This window comes from Myxocyprinus asiaticus, chromosome 8 (assembly GCF_019703515.2).
Source record: "Myxocyprinus asiaticus isolate MX2 ecotype Aquarium Trade chromosome 8, UBuf_Myxa_2, whole genome shotgun sequence".
In the NCBI taxonomy this organism is placed as follows: domain Eukaryota; kingdom Metazoa; phylum Chordata; class Actinopteri; order Cypriniformes; family Catostomidae; genus Myxocyprinus; species Myxocyprinus asiaticus.
This window is the reverse complement of record NC_059351.1, coordinates 40,371,478-40,380,636: the sequence shown is the minus strand read 5'-3', so window position 1 is coordinate 40,380,636 and position 9,159 is coordinate 40,371,478.

Sequence of the window (9,159 nt, the reverse complement as noted above, 5' to 3'; positions counted from 1 at the left end):
ATCACACTTCTCCATCTGGCAATCTGATGGACTACTCTGGGTTTGGCGGTTGCCAGGAAAACGGTACTTGTCTGACTGCATTGTGCCAACTGTGAAGTCTGGTGGAGGGGGGATTATGGTGTGGGGTTGTTTTTCTGGAGCTGGGCTTGGCCCCTTAGTTCCAGTGAAAGGAACTCTGAATGCTTCAGCATACCAAGAGATTTTGGACAATTCCATGCTTCCAACTTTGTGGGAACAGTTTGGGGATGGCCCCTTCCTGTTCCAACATGACTGCGCACCAGTGCACAAAGCAAGGTCCATAAAGACATGGATGAGCGAGTTTGGTGAGGAAGAACTTGACTGGCCTGCACAGAGTCCTGACCTCAACCCGATAGAGCACCTTTGGGATGAATTAGAGTGAAGACTGCGAGCCAGGCCTTCTCGTCCAACATCAGTGTCTGACCTCACAAATGCGCTTCTGGAAGAATGGTCAAAAATTATCAAGAGCAGATCACCTTTGCATTGATGATTCCGGCCAAACTGAGAATAGAAACGAAGAACGGTTGCAAAGTATTTACTTGTCCAAAACAGGCACTCTCCTTTATAAATACATTGGAGTAAGCCATTTGATGTTTCTTATATTAGTGGACTGACTTGCGGTTCAGGTACTCTATTATCTGAGGAAGCTGGGTGCCATTTTTGTTCCTTTTTGCGTTGACTCTGCCTAGCGAATGGAGTTTGTTTTATGGCATAACTCCAAGAAACTTTTGCACTGACTGAAGATTTTTTTTTTCCCGGCCAGATTAAGCATGGACGCTTTGGATGACCACAAAATATCTACATGCTCACATAAAGGATGTCTTTTATAAAGTTGACGAGCTGAGTAAGTTATGGTGTTTTTTTTTTTTTTTTTTTTTTTTTTCACGGCCTCCGAGTTAGTTTGGCTCTTGATCATCTGAGGAACCAGGATGCCGGTTTTGTTTTTCACGCTGGCTCTGCCTAAAGGCTGGAGCTTGTTTTGTGGAATTACACTACTTCGGGACAGTTGTGGTTAAATATGTTTGTTCTTTGTGCTTATGCCTCCTAGTAGAATGATTACCTCATCTGCAGCACTTATAACAGCCATTTGTTTGTTTGTCTGTCCGAGGAAACTGAATGGCTTTATATCAGCTGGAGTTTATTTTGTGGAGGAACACACCTTCGAGACAGTTCTGTGAATGAATCTACATGTTTTTTCTGTTATTCTACCTGTTGGCTGGGGTCTGTTTTACAAAGTATTTTCTGTTATGTAATTGTGCCTCACAAAATTTGAGCAGAAACACCGGACTTGAATAATCCGATGGCAAAGTTGTCGCGGGGGTTCTCGCATGCGTACATGGACTCTTTGAGTTTTGAGGGATTGTCGCCGGTTGGCGCTGTCGTGCGCGGGGGTGCGTTAATGCGCACGTTTTTCTTTTTTCTGTTTGTTTTGTTCAGGGGGAAGTTCGGGGTTTGATTGTTTCATTAATGGGGAATGTGGTCTGTGTAATCTTGTTTTTGACACTCATTTTTTAAATTTTTTTATTATATCAATATGTCAGATGTTAATGTGAATGGGTTATCTCTCTCCACATGGAATGCAAATGGGTTGGGGCACCCCATAAAAAGAAGGAAGGTTATTTCTGTTCTTAAGCGCAAGAAATATGAAATAGTGTTTCTTCAAGAAACGCATCTTTCACTGCAGGAAGCTGATAAATTTGGAAGATATGGGGTAGACATTTTTTCTTTAGTGCTGGCTCAAGTAAGAGCAAGGGAGTTCTTATATTAATTAATAAACATCTACAATTCAAATGTCTCAAACAGATTAAAGGTAAATTAGGAAGAGTCATTGTTGTTTTAGGAGAAATTCAGGGGCAAAGGTTGATTTTGGCTAATATTTATGCACCTAACGTTGATGATCAGGGCTTTTTTATAGATCTTGAAGGGATGTTGCAAGCTGCTGGCACCCCTCACGATATAACATTGGGAGGAGACTTTAATCTTTTGTTGGACTCAGTCCTTGATCATAGTGAAACAAAAGTGTGTAGCCCCCTAGGGCAACATTGACGCTTCACAAGATCTGTAAAAATCTTGGACTTGTAGATACAGTATCTGGCGACTTCTGAATCCATCTGGTAGGGATTATAATTTTTTTTTCATCAGTTCATAAGATTTACTCTAGAATAGATTTTTTTTTTGATATCCAAGTCCCTCATTTCATCTGTTGTTGACTGCTCAATTGGAAACATCTTAGTCTCAGATCATGCCCTGGTGAATTTAGAGATATTGCAACATACAGAGAAAAGGAAATCATATAGTTGGCGCTTTAATGTATCCCTTTGCAAAATCCTGATTTCCAACAAATGTTAAAGACTGAAATCAGCATTTATATGGAGACCAACTGGTCCTCAGTATCCTCTGTGGGTGTGGCTCAGGAGGCACTTAAGGTGGTTCTTAGGGGTCGGATCATACATTATGCCTCATTCATCAAAAATGATGTCATCTGATGCGCCGTATGTCATCTGATGGTCTCAGAGAATTGACCCAATTGAAATACAGGTATAATACTATTTTGTCGCAGAAAGTGGAGTTTTGGTTGTTCAGGGCAAGACAGTCATACTTTGAGTCAGGGGACAAAGCAGGGAAGCTTTTGGCTAGATATATAAAGCAGAGAGAGTCTTTTTATACCATTCCCTCAGTGAAATCTGCTGGTGGTGAAATATATACCTCAGCCATTGATATTAATAATGCTTTTAAAGAATTCTATCTTGATCTCTATAGTTCCACGTCTTCGTCTACTGATGAAGATATTAGAAACTTTGTGGAACCATTAGAACTCCCTAAACTGACAAATGAGCAAAAAAACTCTCTTGATTCTGAGATAACCTTGGAGGAGCTTGACGAGGTAATTTAGTTCTTACCTACAGGCAAGGCTCCGGGGCCAGATGGTTTTGCCATCTGAATTTTTTAGATCTTATGCTACAGAACTGGCTCCACTTTTGTTAGAAGTTTATACTGAATCATTAAAGAATGAAAAGCTTCCGCCAACCATGACACAAGCCGGGATCAGTCTGATTCTTAAAAAGGACAAAGATCCATGTGAGCGTAAAAGTTACCGTCCAATCTCCCTGATCCAACTAGATGTTAAAATTCTGGCTAAAATTTTTGCTAACTGATTAAGTAAGGTTATGACATCTCTTATACATATAGGTGGGGTTTATTCGGGGCCGCAGCTCTTCTGATAACATCAGGCGTTTCATCAATATTATGTTGTCAGTAGCAAATGATCAGTCTCCGGTCGCTGCCATCTCACTTGATGCCAAAAAGGCGTTTGATATGGTAGAATGGGATTATCTTTTTAAGATTTTGGAAATGTATGGGTTTGGGAGTACGTTTATTGGTTGGATCAAGTTACTTTATAGACACCCTGTAGCAGCGGTACAAACAAATGGATTAATTTCAGATTATTTTATTCTGGATAGGGGCACCCGTCAGGGTTGCCTTCTTTCCCCATTATTGTTCTGTCTTGCCCTGGAACCATTAGCAGCCGCGATAAGAAAAGATGATTATTTTCCAGGGGTGATTGCAGGAGGTGTGGGCATTAGCTTCTGCTTTACGCAGATGATATTTTATTATTCGTCTCTGACCCCACTAGATCTGTGCCTTGCCTCCACAGAATTATTAATTCCTTTTCCAAGTTCTCAGGATACAAAGTCAACTAGTCTAAATCTGAAGCTTTGGCTTTGACAGCGTACTGTCCAGTAACGGCCTTCCAGCCAGGCGCCTTCCAGTGGCCCAAACAGGGCATTAAGTATTTGGGCATTTTATTCCCAACAAATTTGTCTGATTTAGTCAGAGTTAATTTTGACCCTTTAATAAAACGGTTTTCGAGCGATGTAGTCAGGTGGGCTTCATTACATTTATCGATGATTGGGAAGGTTAATGTTATTAAAATGAACTGCATTCCAAAATTTAACTACTTGCTACAGTCTCTCCCAGTAGATGTGCCCCTCTCTTATTTCAAGCAATTTGATAGCATAGCGAAGTCTTTCATTTGGAGTGGTAAGCGCCCCAGACTACATTTCAATAAATTACATAGGCTGATTGACAAAGGTGGGCTAGGCCTACCCAAGATTCTGTTTTATTATTATGCATTTGGTCTCAGACATTTGACTCATTGGTCGCTTCCACATGAAAGAGCCCCTCCCTGGTTCTGCATTGAACAAGAACTTCTTGCCCCTATTTTGCCATTGCAAAGCCTTTCCATCAAACTGAATAGAGAAGTTAAATCACACCCCATTATTTCACATTTACACTCAGTATGGACAAAAGTGTCCAGAGTGTTTAATTCAGATATTTATCTAAATGTTGCCTCGAGCCTATGGCTAAACCCCAAACTATGCATTAATAAGTCCCCTTTTTGTTGGTCTGAGTGGATTGTGAGGGGGGTTAATACACTCGGTGATCTTTACGAGAGCGGTGTGATGAGATCCTTTGAAAATCTGGTTCAATATTTTGGGATCCCCAGATCTCAGTTTTTTAGGTATCTTCAGTTACGCCATTTGCTCTGTACTATTTTTGGGCATAGCATACACCCCCCTAAAGCAGCAGATACTCTAGGAGAGGTGATTTCTGCTTTTGGAAAGGGCCATGAAGCATCAGTGAATTACTCCTTATTAATTAAGAGTCTGGGGGACGGAGTCTCAACCACTCTCAAGAGATTATGGGAGAAAGATTTAAACCTGGAATTGGAGGAGAGAGAATGGGCTAGGATTTAAAAAAACATAAAAACTGCATCGAGAGCTGCAAGGGTGCGCCTTATACAATTCAAGATTTGAATTGGTTCTATTGGACCCCCTCTAAATTGTATAGGCTTGGTCTTAAAGACACACCCAACTGCTGGCAATGCCAATCACAGGAAGGAGACATGGCCCATGTTTTTTGGTGGTGCGCTGAGATTCAGGAATTTTGGTTGAAGGTACAGAGTGTTCTGTGTGACGTGTTGGGCATTCGGATTTCATTTTGCCCCAGACTCTGTGTTTTGGGTGATGGGGCGGTCATCGACGTAGGTGATAAATACATAAAAAATTGGGTCCTTACCAGTGCGATGATAGGCAGGCAGATTGTTTTAAGGGGTTGGAAGTCGGTGGGAGCACCCTCAATTCGGGAGTGGTGTGAGGAGATGGGAAGGGTGGCAGCCTTCGAGGAGGTAACATGTAGAAGGCTGGGGATATGGGATTCTTTTATTGGGAAATGGGGTAGATATTTGACGTTTTTGGGGGGCTCTCGCAGTGGGTCTGTGGAGAGAGAGGTATAGTTTAGAGTTGTATGTTTATTATAGGTGTGTGTGTGTGTGTATATATATATATATATATATATATATATATATATATATATATATATATATATATATATATATATTATTTTATTCTCTGTAAATGTTTGTACTTATGTAAGTCCACTGGGATGTTCGTTTGGGGTCGGGTGGGGTTCTTGATTGGGGAGGGGAAGTAGTGGGAGTTCATGTTGAATCATTATATATATGTTTTGTTTTTCTTTGTTTTGAAAATTAATAAAAATGTTCATCACTAATAATAATAATAATCATTCTGTAATACATGTTAAATGTGTATTATGTAATGGAATGTAGGGGAGTAAACGTCTATTATGTCATTTGTGAAAGTAACAAGTTACTCACTACATGAGTACTCTTTCAATTGGATACTTTCTTACTCTTACACAAGTAATTATTTATGTTAGTACTTTTACTTCTACTTGAGTAATTCTTTTTTTTAAAGTAATTGTACTTTTACTTGAGTACAGTTTTTTTCTACTCTACCCACCTCTGGCCACAAGTAAAGGATATGGCTATGGGGAACGAATGGTTTGATCAAGAAAAACTGTTTTGCACATTCCTAAGATCAATTCCATCAGTACAAGAGATGCGAGAACTCCAAATTATGCCTAGAGGTGATAGGTGTACTACCCACAAATATTGTACACGCAATAGGACCTGAGTGGCATCCGGCAGAGAAATGCAGAAATGTTGAGTGCTCAGAAAGGGATTTATGTTTTGCTAAATTGGAAAATAGCACTGAATATTACCCAAAACTGAAAGCAAAGAGGGCGCAGGTTCAGTACATCGAGGCTTTCTTGAATCAACTAAAAAGTACTGACGCTTTTGAAGGATATGAATATTTTAACTCAGTATGGCTTTGATATAATGGCAGTCCCTTCTTGTCTGACAAAGAAGAACCATCTGCACTAGCATTAACTTGGATGTTTGCTTTTACAGTAGGAGCCATATTCACAGATGTTACAGATTCAGTAGAAGAATTTGTGGATGAGACATGGGAAGAATTCGTTGAAGATCTGAACAAACAGTTATTGAAATAGGGAAGTATATACTCTATGCATCTGGGGGAGGTTTAGGATTAGTGTTGCTGTGTTTTAGTGTATGGGTGATTATCTGCTGTGGTTTCTCCTATCTTTGTTAGTCTGCTTGCAGAATGGTGAACCCAGCGGAAGAAGAGAAGTGACTTCTGAAACTGACCAACAGCCTGAAGTTGCAACTGAACAAAGACAACATCGACACCCTGTTGTGAGTGGGAGGTGGGAGAATCTTGACCATGGGGAATGGAATTTATAGTTTCTGTCATGTCCATGGAGAGGCGAAGAGGCAAATGTGACCCGTCAGGGGAGCATTCGTCACCACTCTCACCTTCCGTAGCGACCTCACTAGACCAGACGTAGGGTATTTAGCCCCACATTGGTCTAAAACGGGGGAGGGAAGGGGTGGACGCCTGGATCACCACCTCCGCTCTTCTATATATATATCCTTTGAGTAAATTATATTTGAACAGATCAGCATTTAACCTAATGTGATTAAGTGAATTATTTTAGTGGAACTAATCAGTATTTTTATCACATATATCCTTTTGAGCTAATGATTTATTATTCTAAGTATCTTAATATATGTTCTTTGTGGTGTCATGCTTGTACAAGCAGTTTGAGACCATTCCATATCTGTTTTCATGCTTTAGGAGAAAGTTTGTCTCCTGACTAAGAGGCCTAGATCATGTAGGCCACTTTTCTAGTGTCTTCATGACCCAACAACATATATTTGATTGTGAATGTTAAATCCTTGGGAGAAAAAGGGGAGAAAATTCCCCTATATATAAATGAATGTTTCTGCCAAGTTAACAAGAATACAACTTCAGCTGTCCTGAGAGAAAGTACAATTATCTATATGTTTTAAGTTCCAATAAGATAAGACCAGTCTCCAACAGAAGCTTTGTAGTATAAGACCTTGAATAGAAAAAACTGTGTGTGTGTTCCAAAGGTATTTCTGTTTCAGGAATTCAGTAAAGTGAGAATAGCAGTCAAGAGGTGGACAACTGGACCTCAGAGACCTACTACTTTCTATAAAGGGACTGTCCGTGGCCTTGGACCTGACTCGGACAATTGGATCCTATATACGGAACTAAAACGTCATGCCAACTATCAATGAGATAAACGATGTACACGATGACCATGTTCAGAAATGTTCTATAGTTATCTACGCTTGTAACCAATCAGATTTCTAGAAACTATAGCATTAACAGCAACGTGATGCTGTATCTGACTATAAGTATTGATGTTTTTGGACCTGAGTTCAGTTTGTGATTCTCCTGTCTTTGAACTCAGAGGCTTTTGTACTGCTGACTTCTGCCATTTGATTTTGCAAACAACTCTCTTCAGTAAAATTCAGCTAATTTGACACCTCGACTCCTGGTCTTCATTCCAAGCCTGCTGGTCTATGGGCCCATGCTGTAATCCCCTACAAGATGGACCAATGAAGCAGAGCTGGAACTACAAGCCTGCTTTGACTGCATTGATTGGAGTGTTTTTGAGGCTGCAGACACCAATCTGGACAAGCTCACAGATACTGTGACATCATATATCAGTTTCTATGAGGATATGTGCATTCCTACTAGGACTTATTTAACATACAACAATGACAAACTGTGGTTTACAGCAGAACTCAGGCAGCTTCATCAGGAAAAAGAGGGTGCTTACAAAAGTGGGGATAAAATCTTGTACAATCAGGCCAGGAACACACTGAATAAGGAAATCAGAGTGGCTAAAAGAAGCTATTCTGATAAGCTGAAAAACAAGTTTTCTGCTAACAACCCTGCATCAGTGTGGAGTGGCCTGAAACAATTTACTAACTACAAAACCAACAACTGGCTGATGACCTGAATGTGTTCTACTGTAGATTTGAAAGGCACAATCTCACACCCCACACCCACTCTGACCTTCACTTCACACAAACACCAACACCTCCTGCAACCCCCCTCCTGCTACTCAACCTGCACTTAAGATCTGTGAAGAGGAGGTGTGCCGTGGCTTCCAAAAACAGAAGACAAGGAAAGCACAGGGCCAAGACGGTGTTTCATGCACTTGTCTAAAATTCTGTGCTAAACAACTGGCCCCCATCTTCACACAGATCTTCAATAGATCACTGGAGCAGTGTAAAGTCCCATGCTGCTTCAAATGCTCAATCATTATTCCTGTCCCAAATAAACCCCAAATCACAGAACTTAATGACTACAGACCCATTGCTCTGACGTCTGTGGTCATGAAATCATTTGAGAGACTGGTGTTGGCCCACCTGAATGACATCACTGGACCCTTTCTAGATCCCCTTCAATTTGCTTATCGAGCAAACAGGTTTGTGGATGATGCAGTCAACATGGGATTGCATCATATCCTGCAACATCTAGACAGACCAGGGACATATGCAAGGATTCTTTTTGTGGACTTCAGTTCGGCTTTCAACACCATCATCCCAACTATTCTCCAGACCAGGGCCGGCCTGTGGCATAGGCGACATAGGCGGTTGCCTAGGGCGCAAAATGACAGATAGGCGTCAGATAATGACAGATAGAGGGTGTTTGCGCCCTCTCGTGATGACTGTGTGCCCCTCTACCCATATAATGAGCACTAGTGCTACGCGATTATATTATAATTGGATCCTTATCATATGTGGACAGAATGAGTGAAAAAAGAACCAAATTATCAGGTGCACAAGGCAAGAAGCGGCACAAAGAAGAGGAGCAGAAAAAAGAGCAATATAAAGGTAAGAATCACAAGTTAAAGACTGTTCATGTCAGCCATTGA